This window comes from Saccostrea cucullata, unplaced genomic scaffold (genome assembly GCF_032062105.1).
Source record: "Saccostrea cucullata isolate Sc308-1 unplaced genomic scaffold, CSIRO_AGI_Scuc_v1 ctg2051, whole genome shotgun sequence".
NCBI lineage: Eukaryota > Metazoa > Mollusca > Bivalvia > Ostreida > Ostreidae > Saccostrea > Saccostrea cuccullata.
In genome coordinates this window covers 12747-33867 of record NW_026921933.1, presented here as the reverse complement: position 1 = coordinate 33867, position 21121 = coordinate 12747, and the positions used below count along the sequence as shown (strand labels likewise).

At 31.0% G+C, this 21121-nt stretch overlaps 1 pseudogene; it reads left to right on the top strand.

The window, feature by feature from the left end:
- Positions 1-3985: 3985 nt before the first annotated feature.
- Positions 3986-20921, top strand: LOC134260931 (uncharacterized; annotated as a pseudogene).
- Positions 20922-21121: the final 200 nt, after the last annotated feature.

Here is a 21121-nt window from a genome sequence, read left to right as displayed (position 1 = left end):
AAGGGCTATTCGAGACACTGCCTTATAAATGAAAGGTAAAGAATCAGTGAAATAGACTGAAATTCAAAGCTTAATTAAAGTTGCTGTAAAACTTGTTAAATATCCCAAAGAAATATTCACTGAAATATGTGAAATTTACCTCAACCAATGCCCGTTTTATAGACAAATGAGCAGGTGGATATCAATGACATCAAAAATGGGTGCCGTCTTTGCCAACAAAATTAAAATAACTTATGTACTTTTAGCCATATTTCAACAAATGATATTTGATGATGTATGATTGAGTTTAAGACACTTAGCAAATTTGATAGACATCATATCGGGAGTAGTTTACACTGTATTTAAGAAACGTTTGACGGTAAGAAAGCTAAGTACTCAAAGGTCACCCTATATTTTGAAAAATGAGTGAAAACGACAGCGTCTACGAATGTCTAAACAATTATTTAAAATGTCAGTAATTGTAGTTATCCACGTTTGTTTGAAATTCAAACAGATAATGAAACTTGAATCTATTGCTTAAAACCTTCAAAACAAAATTTATCAAAAGATGTACTTGATAAAAACAGCGAAGGTCTGACAAGAGTAAAGAATTGCAAGAACACATAGACAGATTTATATGCAATTTTCTTAAATATTAGTGGTCTTATTGTTCAAATTTTTATTCGGAGAGACAGTTTAATTTTTGGGTAAGTCTAGAAAGCAATTTTTTTGCCAAAAAATATAAAGGTTTATTAGAGGAAGGACACAGAATCAGCAATCCACTACATTAAATTTCTTCATGACAGCGTCCAAACACGAAACGCCCTGAAGAGCAAAGGGTTTTTTGGGTTAAATAGAAAGTTGATGTTTTTTCACATTAACAATATTCGCTAGATCTTTGACCTTTTTACTTGTTTTTATTTCCAAACTTTTAAAAAAAAAAAAACACCTTTCCGAAGGAAGAAACAAGTGCAGGAAATCAAAGGATCCGCCATTTTCCAGTATACGAAGGGTAAGTTATACCCAAAAATGAGTTCTTTAACAATCAGGAATAGGATAAGAAATGTTACGGACTTGTGTTTTAATTAAAAAAAAGAATAATAAGTTAAATCATTAAGGCTATATCATTGAAAAGCGTCTTTTGCTTCTTTCCGAGCACCGAGGACATTATTTATTGAACAGCCCTCGAATTGCAAAAAGTTTATATTTTTTGATATTTTCGCTGACATGTTAATATATATAAACACAAAGGAATTTAAAATCTAAAAGTATTTCGAGCCTCTCTTTATGTTAAGCTCTAATTAATTGATGAAGAGTTAAAATCCGCCCTATTAACATCTTCATCGAAATAAAAAAAGAGTTCTAAAGATACTTTTTTGCAAGTACATGTAAATACATTGAAATATATGGAGAACAGTATTCAAGCTCAAAAGTCCATTAAACAGTACAAAATACGTTTAGAACAAACACGGATTTCCTAAACATCAGAAGTGCCATGGAGGAGAGAATATCCCCTGCCGACCGGTCACACCCTAGGGTTCTCAATCGTTTGAAATTTTACTGTGTACAAAGTTTACGCGAAGCATTAACATTTTGAGGAATTTTCGCGATCAAATTCGCAAATGAATCGCTATCCATTATAATTACAAAAGAATAGATGCACACTTTTTAAAAAAAAAAAAAATCACTAATGCGTTACACAAAGGGTATGGTCGTGTATATTGATAAAATAAAAACACACGTTCTGAAAAACAGAGGAAATGCTGGTCGGTACAGTCGAACTACTTACCATTTTTGAAAGTACATTTATCATTTTGCCCTGATTTTTTGTAAGTTTTCTTGTTTGAATTACCGAATTACAAAAAAAAAGAAACTTCAAAATAGCATTTCCTTGAAAATTCAAAAATAAAAATTTATTTATATCAATTTAATGATTTTGGCAAGATATTATGTTTGACTTACAGTGTCAACAAAATTTAAAAGCTGTTGCCCTATAGAAAAGACTTACCGGTATTTTAAAGTATGTATATTTTTAAAATGATAAAATGTATTTTTAATGCAACTACCAATTAATCGTTACAAAGAAGTGTGAAAACAAATTATTTGTCCTTGTTCTTTCATGAGTAAAGTCCGGTGAGAGATACTTGATTATGTAAGGTGAAGCCCTAATTAAGTGTTCTACCTTTTTTGAATTGAAGGACGGTAGAATTGTTTGATTAAAGTTTCGGTTAGAGAGAATTTATGTGTTTGGATTTTCTGATTATCACAGATCTTACTGTGTCAGCATATTTTTATTTTGTTGCATGTATAAAATTTGAATCTTTCTGTGTGAGAGAAAATTTTACTGTGTCGGGACCTACATAGTAAACCAGCTCATGGAGAACCCTGCATTCACCGTGTGCTCCTTGTCATGATGGGGAAATAACGGAAAAATCCGTCGTCAATTCATTGTATAAATAATGGCTTAACAATTAGAATGAACTAAGTCAGTCAGCACTTAACTTAATGAAAAATTGTATTTACTGACAAGGTCATTGTTATGAGTATTTTACCCACCTTTGGACTTTCACTAGGGCGTGACTTTCTCGGCGCTACGTAATTGATTCTCATTGGTTACGAAATTAATAACATAGGAACCTAAAATTGTTGTTGATAACGATCAGACGACTTATGCCCCACCTCTGTGCCCTGAGAGAACTTTTAATGGGCTATTGACTACACCAGTTGACATTCGACCGCATTTCTATCATATGTATATTTCAACAGTGAAGGGAAGCTGTGTAAATTTCAGAAGCTAATTAAGAATGCCATGCCTTACTGAAAGTCCAAACTAAGCGTGTAATTCTTCTATATTGACCATAGAACTTACGAAATGATGATTTTAAACGAGACTTTTGATATTTTTGTTTCACCAACTTGTTTGTCAATAATCTACCTCGTTTAAGAAATTATACATACATATGGACATGCAGGAATGGAGTTTCTAAATCCAAGGGAGAGTAATAAACTGGAGTGTTATTTTGAGGAATAAAAGAAACATTAACTTTGTCGGGTCAAGACCAGGGAATGGTTCCCTGAGGAACTTATAAACCTCTCTGAGTCAATAAGCGAACAACGATCCTGAAGTGGGAGAAAATGAAATATTAAAAACAACTATACAACAAAGTTATTTTTTTTAATGAGATATCTTTGTTTGTAAGGATTTTTATGAAGTTTTGGAATCCAGTATAGATTTGGTAACTCCAATTCATTTCAGTTACTTGGGATACTTAAAATATTCAAAACTGACATATGATTTTGAAGAATTTTTTCCTTAAGAAAGAGAACTATGAGTATAGGTTGGATCACTACTTGTAGAATTAAGTCCAAGTAAATCCAAGAAATTAATTCATTTTTTTAAAATAACCTTTACGAGAATAGCACATTTAGTTATTGTGTAAACGTGACTAAGCTGTATACCCTGTTGACAATTTTTTTTTTTTTTTTAAATTGTTTATAAATGGTAGTTATATTTTTTTTGCAAACTAAATTTATTCGGGGATCGTGTCATTACAGGCATTGACAAAAGAAAGACCCCACACTCTCAATGGACCTAAGTTCCAAGTAAAGGTAAATATTTGAAGCCATTCGCCGTAATGGTGACGTCTCAATATAAGTCAAAATTATCGAACGGGACATACATTGTAAACAAATTCAATCAATCAAATACACTGTTCTTATAATATAAGGTGACTTTATTTTAATATCCACAACATTAAGAAAAATCGCAACTGAGAAATAACAGTATATTTGTACATGTAACCCATCTAAAAGAGGTTACCTTCATTTTAATTAAGACACACAACATATAAAAACAAACCCGTTTTCATACTTGGTATTTAATTGACAACATATACGTACTAAAAAAACCATATTCACATCATCATAAAATAACTGTTTAATAAGGCCCAAGAAAAGACATTTTTTGGTTTCCATACAAGTAACTCACTGACATTGAAACAGTATCAACATGCATGAGTGCACTCAAAATCAATAGCCCTCTGGATACAGCAATGATTCAACCTGCATTGAAGGCTTAAATCGAAAGTCAGGTTAGTTGTTGTTTTTTTGAATTATGATTGCTTTTGTATTTAGTATCACAGTGATATGAGAGTGTGTTTGCATTGTGTTCTTTTCATTTTATTTTAAAAACGTTTTATTCATGATCATAATATATGTTATTGAAATTGTTTTAAAAATGTAATTTAAATATAGGGTGTCAAAAAATTTACCGCTTTAGAATGTTTTTGTAATGAAAGATAAAAATGACACAGCACTATTAACGTTAGATATATCTTAGATATCTCATTCTTTAGGAATTTTATATAAAAATATTACGCTTTCAAAGATTATTGTTCTTTCGTTATTATAAATCTATTTTTAGCAAATCGTCATCTTTGTCTAGACGTTATAAATGAATGTTATGGGTATATCAAATGTCTGACTTAAAAACACAGCCTTTGTAACCTTGAAATTATGTCACAATTGAGTTGTTTCTATGAATGCAATTTGATGTTTATGAACAATGTTTTAAATTAAACAAGTTAAATCGTAATAACTGCTAAGTTCAAAATAGACCACTAGTGGCTTTTATCAAGTCTATTTAAATTTCATATGCAGGTTTCCCGTCTTTACTTCTTTAACTTATCCGTAATCAATTTATATTAAACTTGATATGCTAGGTAAATCAACATTAAATTAATGTAAATATGGGATTATGTATCTATCTTATTGAATAATATTTTGATAAAAAAGGTAGATAAATATTGGCAAGTTTAAATGTGGGTCAAGTCAATGCTGTTACAGAGTAATGTAGACAAAGAATGAATTTTATGCATATAAATATAAAAAGTTTACTTTTGGATGGAAAGTAAGAACTTAGATTGTTCTAGGAGCATACATAATACAGTGAATGTTTCCAATGTTCAAAGATACACGTTTGTGTGTCATCGGAAATATCAAGTAGCAGGAAATCGATATTAAATATGTCTTTTGTTTCAACAACAGTTGCAATATTGTTGCAGTTTTTGATATACAATGAATGCCCAACAACGTTCCAGAGATCTCATGTGTGATGTATTTATTATCCACTCCAATGAACTAGAGGAGGATAGAAAATTTGCTTTGGTTACCTTAAAAAGGATGTTGGAAGCAAGGGGTCTAAAGATCATGACAGATAATGATTTTCGATTTGGTGAAATCGTCCTTTCCAACATAAGTGAGGCAGTCAGATGCTGTTCTAAGTCCCTTGTAATCTTAACAGAAAAGTCCCATCAAAGCCCCTGGTGCACCTTGGAATTAATCCTTGCTCTGGAGAAATCTCATAGACATAACATGGAGTCTGTTGTTGTTTTACGGAAAAGCAGTGACAAGGAAGTGAATTTCCAGCTGGTAAAGTTGTTAGATTACTAGTGTTTGAGTGTTTGAAAGAATGAAATGTAGTTAAAAAATACCCATGCAAGCAAAACAAAAATGGTTTGGTTCATGCATACCTGAATACGTTGAAGAAAAAAATAACAACAATCCAATGTTCAACTCGGTTGGACAAAAAAAAAATTTTTTTTGAAACTAGAATTGAACGTAAATATAAAAAGAATTTATATTATTTGCTCATGTTTTATTTGTCATATCTTCAAGATAAATATTTTTAAAAATGCAAAAGATAGAACCTATAGATATCAACATACATGCATACATATATATCTGAGGTAAACATGAGTATACATACATGAACATGTCTTCCCTTTTTACTGACTTCGCATTTTCCTAGATTTTGTAGCAACTATTTTAAGTTTTGTTATTCAAAGAATGACTCTATACAAACTTCACTTACAGTACGAGGGTCGTTAGAAAAGTTTGCGGACACATTTATTTACGAAAAATTAATTGTGTACTGTGAAGTGCGACCGAAGTCTAATTAAATTCCAATCTTTCTCTATTAGTATGTAAAAAATCAGGTCCATTTACTAAAACTTAAAAAAAAATTACAACGATTTTACTATGCGGTCATAGGATTCACGGAGCAATCACTTGACATCAGTGACTTCAAAACCGTTAATATTTTTATTAGTTCTAGATATCTTTTATTTCTTTGACTTTTCTTGTCTTTTTTCTACTTAAAAATGAAATATCAATATCGATATCGAGACATGTTAATTTTCTTTTATAATGTCTTAGGTGTTGTTCGGATATTAGCAAGATTTTAGAATGAACGTCTATGCAGTTAAGCGATCATGATCTGGTTTGGAAACAATGCAAAATCCTGAGACGCAACTTCCATGCGATAAGTGGGGTTACTGCATATCGCATGAAAGTTGATAATAAAAATAATTGTTAATCCTTCCATTCTTATGAAGCTAATACTAATTAAAAATTATTCTTTTTTTACGTGTAGACAATTTCTAGCAGTATATAGAAGCATTTTAGTTTATTTTTCTGACACTTTTCTGTCTACACACATAAATTTTAGTAGCTTGGTCCTCCATGACGTTCAATGTTGTTCCCATTCTTGGCTTTCATTTTAGCGTTGATTATATATAAATGGCTATAAAACATTCATACACCATCCAATCCAATTCAAAATTTCACCAAGTGACGTTTCATGAATATTTTAGTGGCAGGTAAAATATCATAATTCTTTTTGCGCTACAAATGTGTATTTTTTAATTTTATTAAAAAGTCTATGTAATATGAACGTAAGAAAAAGTAGCATGTTCCGTGAAGCATGTCTTATCAAAATAATATCGTTGACTATTTTTTTAATTATCATCGTCGAATACCAAATCTTTGTATTTTTATTGGAAAAAAGGTCAAGTTTTTATCTGGAGAGTTTAACCGGTTTCATGGAAATAGTACGCTCACAATAGAACTTATCCGCGAACTTTGCTAACAACTCTCGTATTTCAAAGAAACACGATGAAAATCCCTTTAGAAATTTAAATTGGAAGCATATATGTTTTCTGTTGGAAGCATAATAATATATTATATGATTTCTGAAAATTTCTTCCGAGCTATTAAATCAATAAAATTTGATTCACAAGACAAACTAGCCTATACTACATGTACCTGCATTTCAAACCTATAGAATTAGACTGAAAACCCAAGATGAACAAAATATTCACATTTCACTAAAGTATTTACATTTTCACAAAAATAACTCAAGATATTAACATTTAAAACAAGATGTGTTTGTAAAACACTATGCGTCCGGCGGGAACAAAGTTAAAAAAACCCATATTTTTAGCATATACGTCACAGTCAAGGTCACAAGGTCATTGATCTTGGTGTCATTTGTAAGAACTTGATTAGTGGAGTATGCATACCAAATATGAAATCTCTTTCTCTCATGGTTCAAAAGTTATGGTGAAGGTTCCAAAAAGCTATATTTCACATATAGGTCACAGTCAAGGTCACAAGGTCATTGACCTTGGTGTCATTTAAAAGAGCTTAATTAGTGGAGTATGCATCCCGAATATGAAGTCTTTATCTTTTATAGTTCAAAAGTTATGGCGAATGTTAAAGTTTGCAGACAAACAGATAAACAGACAAACAGACAGGACAAAAACAATATACACCTCTGATTTTTCGATCCGGGCGCATAAATATATAGATATAACAAAAATATGTATTTGTGAAACACTGATAAACCCGTGTTGCATTATAGCAAAGATTTCACTTTCTCAAATGTAAATCAAATATGTTTTTAAAAATCATGTAAACTTTTGAAACTCTGGAGAATTTAGTTTCAAAAATCGAGTCTACCAAATCTTTTCAAATGCTCTTTACCATTAAGCCAAGATAAGTAATTATTTTTTTTCTAAATTGTCTGCTTGTCCCCTAAAATTATCCGACACACACCTATTTAAAACCTCCTGAAAACAATATTATTATTATATATAGCGAAATTTCTTATTCAGATCTTTAAGAATTAAATCATATTTTCAATTAAAAAAAAAAAGAAAATAAAAAAAAACAAGATGTGTTTGTGAAACACTATGCGCCCGGCGACAAATTTTTTTTAAGCATATCGGTCACAGTCTAGGTCACAAGGTCATTGATCTTAATATTACATGTATTTGAAAGAACTTTATTAGTGGAGTATACATGCCAATTATGAAGTCTGTATCTCCTATAGTTCAAAAGTTATTGCGAAAGTTCGTAAATAGCTATTTTTAGCATTAAGGTTAAGGTCACAAGGTCAATGACTTTGGTGTCATTTGTTTGAGCTTAATTAGTGAAGTATGCATACCAAATATAAAGTCTCTATCTTCTATGGTTCGAAAGTTATGGCAAACGTTCGAAAAAATTATTTTTTGCATGTAGGTCACAGTCAAGGTCACAAGGTCAATGACCTTGGTGTCTTTTGAAAGAACTTTGTTAGTGGAGTAAGCTACCAAATATGAAGTCTCTATATCTCAAGGTTCAAAAGTTATGGCGAAGGTTAAAGTTTTCAACAGACAAACCGACAGACAAACAGACAGGGCAAAAACAATCTACGCCTCGGATCTATACTCAGGGCGCATAATATACTTATTTACTGCCTTACTGCAGATCATTTTATTCATTCTCTGCCGAGAGAGGTGGATGAGTTTAGTAGCAAAAGCTTGAAGACAATTAATTTATATTTACTCCGTTATTAAATAAAAAAAAAATGAGACAAAAATCTATAGGAAATTTTCCTTCTGCACGAAATTTAATGCATGTGGAAAGGTACAGAAGGGGGAGAGTTGGTTAGGGATAAATGTAATGGTGTCTATAATTTTTGAAAATAAATATTGATTACAATAATAACACAGAATGAAATGTTATTATTAATTCATTTGTAGGCATTAGAAATGTTGAATAATGTCCCACGAGTCGATATCAAAGACTACAATGAAATCAGGGAGAATAAAGAAAAAATGACTGAACTTGTACAAAAACTTACAGGTTAGTATTGATTTTATAAATGATAACATCACACCGTAATTAATCATTGCAAAACAACGCCGTTTATATATATCACGTTACATTGCAATGATTATTAAACTATTAAATGTGATTAAAATGTTATGAAAGTCGTTAAACAAGATAGTGTAATAAGTACCTGTTTCATTAACCGATGCATTTTTTTTATAAAGACATGTATAGAAACATCGATTTGATTTTCGATATCTTCTTTTAAAATTTAAGTGTAAATATTGAATACTTGATTACAATTCTGTATGTGATCTTGATAATGTAATGCATGTGCTGCCCATACATTTTGTTGTGTTACATGTATACATGTTTTTAAAGCCATATGATTACATTTAATCCAGCACATATTGTTTATAATAAATCTAGGGATGTTTTTGCTTTCTGCATTTAATTCGTTTAGTTTATAAGAGTTTATAAATCGGTTAATATGGAAAATTGCTACGTAATTGATTTTTATTTTCATAGAGAAAAAACAAAGGGAAGAAGTCCTACCGGCTGGAAATTTTGCGCATGCCCAAGTCTGGTCACATTATACAGGTCTTTTACAGTATCTATTACCAGGTACACTAAGAATACAGGCTTTAAAAGAATCCCATTCCATAGAAAAATAAAGTAATTAACAGTCAATAGAAACTATTGTTACTAACATCGTTATTTATTCTATGCAAATCAACTCTGCTTCTTTGTGGATTTCAATAACCTATGTTGACAATTCACTGGAATGTGTGAGCTTGTAATTCAATTATGTGGACATAAATACATTTTGATTTCTAGAGTATGTCTTAGTATTTAGCATTTTTCTAGAATTGATATTTATTTGTTTTTGGTCTATCGTTTGATTTACTTCTACTAAAATAATGATTCATTCTTCTATTAGAAATTGAAAATCTTATTAAGGAAACAAATCTTTACAAAGAACATCCAACCAGGTTTTCTTTGAAGTTGTACGAATTGGTTCCTGAAAGCTGCATTTGTCATCGAAATATCAAAGATATACCTGAAACAGAAATTGAAAAAAGGATAACAGTAATGGAGGAAAAAATACCCAAACTCGAATATGTCAGAGCTGGAAATCGCAGGGCAGTACAGATGACGATTTATTGTGTGAAAGATACTGATGGCACAGTGAGTTTATTTTGGACCATCGCCAGAATTGCTTAGTTTTACTATTAACGACTTACTTTTACACTGAAACAATATACAACAGCACATTTGCGATAAAGATATTTAGCTTGACCATTAAATAAATAATACTATTATTTGTTTGCATTTTAAAGCACTAGTTTTTTCTTGGCAAGGGAACAGAAAATACTCTAAATAAAATCGTCTCACTTCCCACCTTAATTAACTCCTGCAAAGTTATCCTTCCGGAACGTTTATTTTTTTTCTTGTTTGATTCTTTCATAAAATGAGATTGAAAGGAAATATTACCCCTCACGAAAAAGGTATGTGAAGTTGTGGCATTCTATCTCCTGTTATCTCTTATGATTATTGCATAACGGTTGATCATATATCGTACACCCTTTCTCTGACTATTAGTAAGGTTTTCTAATGTATTTTCAATACCATACTTCCATAGATAACATTTGTTTAAATTCGAATGTAATAGTCAGTGCTTCTCGAGAACATCCTTAAATCAAAGCCATTCGACAAGTTGATTATACCTTGGAAATAAGTTTCGGTTTATTTTTTATTGATACAGATATAAAGAAAATATTCAATTTTAATATCTATTTAACTTTTTTTTGCATAAAAAAGAGGGACTTTGATGCGTCGATATGTTTTTGTCTAATTTATTGATCTTCCACGTTTCACGTTTAACATCTATACAGTCATAACTATAGCACTGGTCTAGCCAAACTTTTAAAAATATGTTTTTCCTACGTAATCCTTGACATTTTATATCTTCCTTAGTTTTGGGTTTTTTTAATGCCTCGTTAACAATTTTTGTGTGTTGAAAAACATAAATTATAATAATTGTAAAATTTGACTCGTTGTAAGAAATATAATGCATAAAATTATCTTAATTATTTAGTAAAAACAATTTATTAATTTTAATTCGGGTTTCAATTTTACGGTGCATCGGTCGAAATAAATATTGTTTTAATAAACATTGAACAATTTTTTGAAACTTTTTTTTTTTTCAGGAATATTATTGCGTTGCAGAATTCCCAGCAGTTTTGGCAGGAATTCACAAAATGGTGGAAGAATCATCAACAAAACTGAGAGACTGTGATAGGCAAATGCATGTTGGTCGTTTCTATTACACTCTATCAGGGCTTCTCCACCATAAAAATTTAGATGAAACTTACGATAAAGCCCGTGTAATCATGTACAATGGTAAGAATGGATTACATTTTCCTTTAAGTAGAGAACTTGAAGTCTGCTTGTATCATATTTAAGTATATATTTATTTTGAATTTGAACATCTGAAGCTTACAGTTGCAATTTACTGATTATATTTCATCTACGTTGTATTACGGTCAAACAACATAATCCTCAATAGCATATAATTTTCCCCAAGACACTTTGTTTAAATATTACTTATTGACAATTTTTCTTTAAAAAGGACCTTTGCAGACATTTCTGTGAGATGAAAGAGAATGATATATCATAAACAAAACATGGTAAATCATGCTCCTAAGTTGTTGAAATCACAGTTTCTGGTATGTGTCTGTACATGTATCAATTAAACAAAAAAATAGTTTTGTTATATTACTCAGAGATAGAATAGGTCTATTGATAATTCAAGTATGTAACAATTCGTCAGATATTTTAAAAAGGAAATATTTAATTTTATCATATTTTCACACTGAATCTAAAATAAGTTTTTTGTTTTCAAATATGTTTAAATTTGTATTTTGATGAAAATGTGTTACGTGAGAGAACTTCTTTATATTTGTTAAAGTGTTGACTAAGTTAGAACCAAAGGAGGGAAAAATAGCTGACTGGCAATTTGTAATAAAAATTATTTCAGTTGCACACGAGAATCCTTAAACATTTTTTTGTTGAAATATAATTATAAAACAATTCATACCTAGAGTATAATCATGTAATTACCATAGCTACATGTATTGCTGGCATTGATGATTGCATTTATGAACACATGACCTCAAAACTGACTTATTTTGCGTTTCTCATTAATACATTTTGGTCGATAGAAATTAATCTTTCCCAAAGGTTTGAATATTTTTCTGCTTTCGAATTAAAGAGAACAGACCTGGATTCAACCTTGCGGATGAGATGGTGAAAGCAATTAAACAGGATCTTCATATTGAAATGGAAAAGAAAGAAAAGGTAAGTTCTCTTTTTATATATATCAGGATCATAAGTATATGTATCCCCTCTTTGCAGAATGAAATATATGGAAGTAACCAACAGTATTTAAGCTCAAAAGTCCATTTAACAATACAAATGGAGCAGCGTAAACAAGGACCTCTAAAAGTATGAGTGAGATCAAGTTTACCGTATATACTCGCCTATAAGTCGGTTTTTTGGGAGTCAAAATCTGGTTCAAAACGATGTGTCCGACTTATAGGCGCGTTATAAAAAGAATGGTTTTATATAATAGAACTAAAACAAGGTGTTTGTCCAACTAAAATATAAATGCTTTTTTGCAACTACAACCGACTTATAGGCGGACCGACTTATAGGCGAGTATATACGGTAATGGACGAGTGACCATCCCCTGCCGACCGGTCACAAACGCGTGTTCCTTGTCATGATCGGGAAATTTTATTTGCTGTCGATTTCATTATTGTATCGACTATAGAACCAAAAAAAAAACGATGATTTAAAATGACACTGCTGATATTCTTGTTACATCAATCTGTTTGCCACTAACTTACCTTAAAATTCTGTCTCTTTGTACACCCACTTCAGCGCGATATCTCGAGAAGCCTTTGAGCTTCTGTAATGACATTTTATGTCACAATTTCCTATGGCCTTATAAGGAAGACCTCCATTTATTTTGAGAAAAAAGTTAAAAGATGAAGGTTATAAATTCATACATTTTCTGTGTGTGAAACTTTCCTATCATGTGATAAAGCCGTAGAAAACAAAATATGGAAACAAAACTGGTCTATTGAAAAGCATCTGACTCAAAAACTGGTTTGCTACACAAATGGTATTAATTATTTGGCAAATTGCAGAAATCCAGTATTTCAACAAGGAATGCACATTTTTTGAATTAGTCCCTTGATTTTTACATTTTACGTTTTAATTAGGACCTTGCATCATTCTTTTTTGGTATTGAGTATTTTTTTAAAATCATTTAGATTAGGCCACAGTGGTAGGGTGTGACACACCTTCTTCCCAAAATGCATAAATTAGCCAAGTTCAATGATTCTGGTCTGGTTTTTTCCATATTTGGCAAAAGCTGAAGGTCAGAATGATTTTCTTTGAAAAGTTTGATAATAATAGGTCTAATATTATCAAAGGTATGAATCGGACACAAGAAAATATAACAGAAAGACAGACGGATGGACATGAACGCCATAACATATATCTCGGCTTAATATATCGGTGAAGGGCTTCACATTTTGATTTTCTTCTGGAAACTTTTTTATCGAAATAATAATAGGCCTAACATTATCAAAGATATGTTCTGTGTCGGACAATATTTCATCCAATGGAGGCTAACATAATTGATGTAACCCTTAAGTCAATAATTGTAAATCAATCTGAATGTTTCTGGGCCATGATTCTTTTTGCGAAGCAGGTAATTTATTCATATTTTTCATAATAAAACAAAATGGTTGCAAAGTGATATATTTTTTATTCAGTTACATTTCATCATGATATAGGGAATAGGAATTTGTAGTATGTTTATGTCTTTGCAAAGTACAATCTTTCTTTTGTTTCCCTGTGAGATTGTATGATCGATTCAAAGTTGTTTCAGTATGTGTAGAAATCAATGAAACAAGCGGCGAAATTCAAATAAATTTTTGAAGACTTTTAGTACTTAAAGCGTATTTTTATATCAAAGATTCCATTACAAAATCCACAATGAAATATGTCAACGATAATTTTAATGGTTTCTTTAAATAATTGAATGTTTAAATTTTTTCCAACAAAGTTTTGATTTATAATAGGAGATACCTCTCGAAGTTCTTGAAACTGTGGAAACATCAACATTTGAAAATGACGCCTTTTTGTTTTACCACTCAGAGGACAAGGCAAATCAGCAAAGGAAATTGAAAAGTTCTTACAGGAAAAGGGCATACGATATCAGTTGGAGGATGATAGATTAGGCGAACGGGTGCTAGCGCTAGAGAGTGCTATGAAAACATGCTGTTGGACTATTGTTGTCTTGACTAAAAAATCCCTAAGTGATCCAATATTCTCCTTCAGCTGTTTGATGATGATGGGATACTTTCTTGAGGAGAAGAAACTCCGAATGATACCAGTGTTGGTAGACGTAGAGTATGAGGAAATCCCGGATGCTCTCCGGTTTGTGACATGTGTTACTGTAGATGAAAGCAAACGATACTTATATTTAGAAAGACTCTATCATACCTTAAAAAGTGAGTTTTCAATCTGTTTGGCTTTTTATATTATAATTGTATTATTTTTTTATGTGCAAGGAGTTTTAAAGTAAAAAAAACAACATTCAATCATTTAGACAGGAAGACAGTATTAGATGCACATTTTTTTTTTCAACTGATATGTGATAATACACTGATGAACTTATTTTATATAACCAATCATTTATATTCACTCTACATATTCCAAATCTAATCCTAATTAAGTAAAAATGTTCAACTCCTGTAAATAAAATTAGAAACCAAAAAAAAAAAAAAAAAAATAGAAAAAGATTTTGTCTATAATGTAAGTAAAAAAAAACAAACCTTTTTTGGGTTCACGAGGGTCAGAATTAAAAAAAAAACACGTAGACAATGTCCCTCCTCATCATATTATTATAAGATTAAAGATCAACACATTTTCATATGTAAAAAAAAAAACATTTATTTTTCGAAGTGTAAAGTAACATTCTATTTTTAAAAGCAACATGTTCTGTCACCACGGAGCACGGTTAGCAACATTTGTAACAAAACAAATACACGTTGAGGAAGTTTCTCAAAATTTCTCTGCCTTTTAATTTGATACACAGTTTGGTTCGTCTTCCACAATCATAAAAATGATTACATAACGCTTGACACCTATTTTGCATAAAACCGTTCGAGAAACTCAAATTAGATTGCCATTGTTTTCAAACTCTCCTTTCAGATAGTGACGTGACTAACTCTTTTGAAAAGATTTTAACTATAATCTGTTTCTTTGTAGACCATCCAATCGTCCGATTCAATCTCTCTACCACTCAAAAATTGTCTTTTACATTTTATGGAGATGCACAACTTATTTTTCATATATTTCCTTTTCTCTATATTTTAAGAGTTTGGTATAGAGGTTTTCCGAATGCAAAACAAAATGTTATTGCTACTCGCTGCCCCGTGACATGCTCTAACGTCATGCTTTCATTTTGCATTTTTCAAGAAAGTCTAAATATCTTTCAAAATTGATATCTTTTAAACGAAACGATGTACTACATAACCTTTTAGCATTTATAATTATAGTAAAAGACTGAATTTAAACATTTACATTTTATTTCGTTTAAGCGCTTTTTATTTGAGGTATGGCTATAGATATTTTAATGTGCCTTATTAGTAAATTAAACAACTTTGGCCCTGCTCCGGGTCCCCATTTTTGTTTTTCTAAATATTTAAATAATTTTGATAAATATCAGAATATATATTGCAATTTTTTACTCACATTATTCTAATCTGTGGTAAAAATATATGTGTACCAAATTTGGTTATAATATGAATAATAATAAAAAAAGTTATAACAAAAATCAACGACTTTTTTAAATAATATAATACGTAAACTATATGAGGATTATTTTAAAAAAATTATTATCAAGGTCAGGTCATCCCGTTTGAGAAAGAGTCTTTGATACCAGCTGGGGATATAACTTATGTTCTAGCCTGGAAGTACATGCTTAACTATCTTCAATTTGTTTTGAAAGGTAATGTTTAATCTTTTTTTAATGTATTAAATCGGAGTATCAATTTAAATATAAAAATCAAAGAAAAATGAAAGAAACACGTTAAACTAAACATTGTAAAAGTACTAATCATTTTATTCCAATTGCGCTTGAATTTCTGTCTGTACATATATAATTCCTTTTACATAAATATTAAATTACAGAAATATAATTTATAATATATATGATTCAAAAGGTTCTTATACTTTAAGCCAAGAGTATTGTTTAGAATAAAATAAAAACATTTATAATGTGCTTGATTGATTCAACATCGTTTTTCTAAAAAATGTTAGTATAACGTTCATATACATTCCTGAGGTTTGTTTTTTTTATCCTTAAAAATTATTGAAAATAGTTCTTCTTAAGATTTTTGTGCAAACTGTAAAATATTGATTGATTTTATTTAATTTACAGAGTTCTTAAATACCAATGTATTTTTTGTACCATGAATCTATAATAGAAACGGATTTTTTAATATACCAAAATTAATTCTATTCTTTTTAAATACAAAGATGTTGTCTTTACTTATAATATTTTTCTTTCTTTAGATCCTATCCAAGATGGAGAAGTTGGTAAGTTTATGAATTATTGTTTTTAATGAAAAATTATAGATCTTTTTTCTGCTTCAAAAAAAAACATTCAGGAATCTATATATGCTAGTGTTTTTTGAATGTTTCTATTTTTGAAAACAATACCTGTTACATATGTGTACTGATTTTGTTGATTTTTTTCCTTTCATTGAATAAAGGTTTGGAGACATCAATAGAGAATGCTCTAATTAAACACAACAAAAAACCTTCCTCATGTCGGAAGAAAGTTTACATCATTGTTCCACACTCATGTGATATTCCAGATTGTCTGACTGAAAAGGAATCGAATATATCCCTTCTCGAAACCATACACCCAGTCTACGTCGATCTTGCCGGAAATTCGAGAGAATATACATTTGACATGTATAAATTTGAATCTGGTGAAAGGGTGAGTTTTTGTGTTATTTCATTACTTCAACTTCTGATTTCAGCCCTTATTACAGTGTATTTCGTCATTAATACATATACGCTTCGATTTAATTAAAAGGAGCCTTTAGTTAGCATTGATAAACCAGTGGACTTTGTCAATGGAAAGAACATCCTGAAACTAGAGTGATTTTTGTTACAGTATCGTTGAAGAAAATTACAGAAAAATATTTTTGAAGTGCAAGATATGATACAAAATTTTAACATCATATATTTGATAGCAACTTTTGTCTACACACTTTTCTGAATCATGATTTATCATGAATTCTACATTTTTCAAAGGAATTAAATTCTTATTATTTTTAGGGTATTTTTGAAGTCACCAAAATATTTATCTAAAAATTGATACCAAGCACAACATTTACTGGGTACCGGTATTTCATTAAACATTTTATTTTTCCAGGGTTTCGACATCCTTTTCAGTCTATTGTGTATAAATTTCCAACCTTTTGACTTCCACACCATTTCTTACATTCAAGTACAAATGATCTAGTGCATGTTCAGGATTTCTTTTTTATATTTGATTATTTCTCATTTTGTATTTATTTTGGTAGTAAATGTAAATGATATCAGTTATATCAAGCTATTTTAGACACTAAAGTTAAGATAAATCACACTATGCTTGTCAGTGTGAGCATTTAAAGCTTATCTAAAATACTGTGGATAGGATAAACTTTGAAATAGTTTTCCAGATTTTTCTAAATCAGTTTGAAACAATCAATGGATGTTAACCTTTTTTTAGAATCAATTGAATCTTAAGTTTATGCGTATTTTTGCTTGCTAAAGGAATACTTCTTTGTTGGCCAATATGCTGCCCCTGTGGCATGTCTTCGGGATATGTACCGGTCAAAAATAGCAGGAATTGATGAAGATAAAATGGTTCAACAAGCCGGGAGCTTTTGCAGAGAAATTACTGAAATTTTGAAACACAAATTTGTACAGAAAATTGCCAGCAGATGCGAATTTGTTTTCTACAATGGTGAGTTTTACTGCTTTCTTCCAAGATGATCAAAATTCTTTATTTCAGTTGCAAACATTTCATTATACTAGTCATGATATCTTAATCTCTTTTGTAAAAGCACTTATTTACAAATTTATACTGAAAGCACCCATTTTTATCTTCTTTTTTAGCTCACCTGAGCCAAAGACTCAAGTGAGCTTTTCTGATCAAAATTTGTCCGTCGTCTGTCGTCGTCGTTGTTGTCGTCGTCGTTGTTGTTGTTGTAAACTTTTCACATTTTCATCTTCCTCTCATGAACCACTGGGCCAATTTCAACCAAACTTGCTACAAAGTATCCTTTGGTAAAGGGGATTCAAGATTGTTCAAATGAAGGACCACGCCCTTTTCTAAGGGGAGATAATTATGAATTAGAGAAAAATTAATGGCATTTTTAAAAAAATATTCTTCTCAAGAACCACTGGGCCAGGAAAAATGAAACTCATGTGGAATCATCCTCAGGTAGTGCAAATTCAAGTTTGTTCAAATCATGACCCCCGGGGTAGGGTGGGGCCAAAATGGCCGACCCTAATTTTACATAGGAATATATAGGAAAAATCTTTAAAAATCTTCTTTACAAGAACCACTGGTCTAGGAAAGATGAAACTCATGTGGAATCATCCTCAGGTACATGAAGTTTAGATTCAAACTTGTTCAAATCATGACCCCCGGGGTTAGGGTGGTGCCAAAATGGTCGATCAAAGTTTTACATAGGAATATATAGGAAAGATTTTTTTAAAAATAATCTCCTCAAGAACCACTGGGCCAGGAAAGATGAAACTCATGTGGAATCATACTCAGGTAATGTAGATTCAAATCATGACCCCCAGTGGTAGGGTGGGGCCAAAATGGCCGATCAAAGTTTTACATAGGAATATATAGGAAAAGTCTTCTTCCCAAGAACCATTGAGACAGGAAAGATGAAACTCCTGTGGAATCATCCTCAGGTTGTGTAGATTCAACTTTGTTCAAATCATGACCCCCGGGGGTAGGGTGGGGCCAAATGGCCGATAAAAGTTTTACAAGGGGAAACTTTTTAAAATCTTTTTATCAAGTACTTCAAAGCCATGCTTAGCGATATTTATAGGGAATCATCCTCAAGTAGTGTAGATTCTAGTTTGTTCAAATCATGACCCCCTGGGGGTTAAAATTCAAGCCCCCTCCCCCTCAGTAAACTTTCAGTTCTGATTGGATATGTGCTTTTTCCTAGTCAATTGCTAAGGTGAGCAATGTGGCCCCTGGGCCTCTTGTTTTTTTTTTTTTTTAGACAAAGCGTCTACTCTTGTAGAAGAAATGTTGAAGAGAATAGAATCGCCGTAACCATTTTATGTTTCTCGAAATAAACCACAGTACTCCTCATTTTGGATGCCCTGAAGAAATGAAACGCAGTTACTTCGACTTGCTTCTCAATTTTATTGATAAATGACAGTTTTTAAATACAATATTACATGTACTATAACTTGCTAAAGGGACATTTTTCTGTAATTTTACAAATTTTCTTAATAACACAAAAACTGCATCAGATTTCTTGTGTCCCGATCATAGCCATGCAGTGTAATGGCTGATATATAGACATATTTAACATTACACACGTTTTTTTCACATAAAGTGTTTGGAAATATATTCAGCATCCAAAACATCCGTTTTATAAAAGAATAGAATAACTACATGTCCACCAAGGGCAATTTCCATCTTCGGAAACGAATATTCGAATACAGATATTCTTGATATTTTTAAATTTCACCACAAAAACTAGAAACCTTTCAATTTAGTATAGGTTTGCCAGACACTCACTTTCAGATATTTTTTTTCGCAGGACAAACAAGAAGTTGAATGTATTTTATGGTAATTAAAAACGGATTCGGTATAACAAAATAGATAGTTGCAGCTAGAGTAATAAGTAAGGGCGATCAGAGGATTGATGGATTAAAGATAAATAATAGACTTTTTTCTCCCAAAATTAAAATACCTATGCTAAAATGTGTGCTGTAAACCTACAGGGTTTAGAACGGACATTTTGTCTGAACAGTTTAAACTTGGACTTTAATCATTTCATATCATAATCATTTTAGTTATTAATAGTGAACGTATTAGTGATAGTAAAATAAAATGAAAGTTTATTAAACAAGGATGTTCATTATTAGTGTACCACACACAGTAACTTTATAATTGGAAAAGAAACTTTAATTCCATAAACTATAATTATCTTCAATTGTTAAAACAAATTGGATGTTGTTGTTGGTACAATGAACTATAATTTTGTAAATCATTTTGTAAAGGAAAATGATCAGAATAGACCAATCCAGTCCATCGATACTAAGTAATAAAATTTGAACGGAAATACAAACTTACTATTAAGATTCTTGATCAAGAGTAATAAAACTGGGAACTTTGAAGTAGATAAGCAAAAGAGCTTAGGGCTAGAACTCCTGTGGAGCGGAGATGTGGACAGAGTCCATAAATATTACTATCGTATGTTTACCTGTATTTGAGGGTGGTGCCATGTTGGGGTTCATAGGTCAACGGACAGACCTACGGACAAAGCGTAGGTGTCAGGGCAATGGTAAGACAGCCAATGGAAAGTACTTTTATATAGCCTGGATCATGAATACCCTCTGAGTACAAAATACCCTGTTTGGCCGGAAAACGCCATTCTAAATTCGAGACTAAATTCTAAATTCTTTGACTTTGTTTTGAAACACTCTTTTGAAATATTTTGGACTCTTAGTTTTCGGACTTTTAGTTCTAAGCTCTTCTTCTATATTTGGGATCTTACAAACATTCTTATACAAAGTGTATTGGTCTATGCTGATTACAATTACGTTATTAATTAAAAACCTATCCGATCACGGAGAAACTGTAAACTTGGATTCATTTAATAAACTTTGAAAACAAAGACAAGTTTTCTTCATTGGTTTACAGTGCCTCTCTCACATTTTAAGTGATATTTGTTTAATGTAACGGGATTATGTTTTGCCAAGCCATTTTAGTAAAAAGTGCGAAAATGTACTTTTACAGCTCAATACATTTTTTAAAAAAAGGTTTAGGTATGTACGAAGTTACATACACTACAAAGTTTCTTGGAAA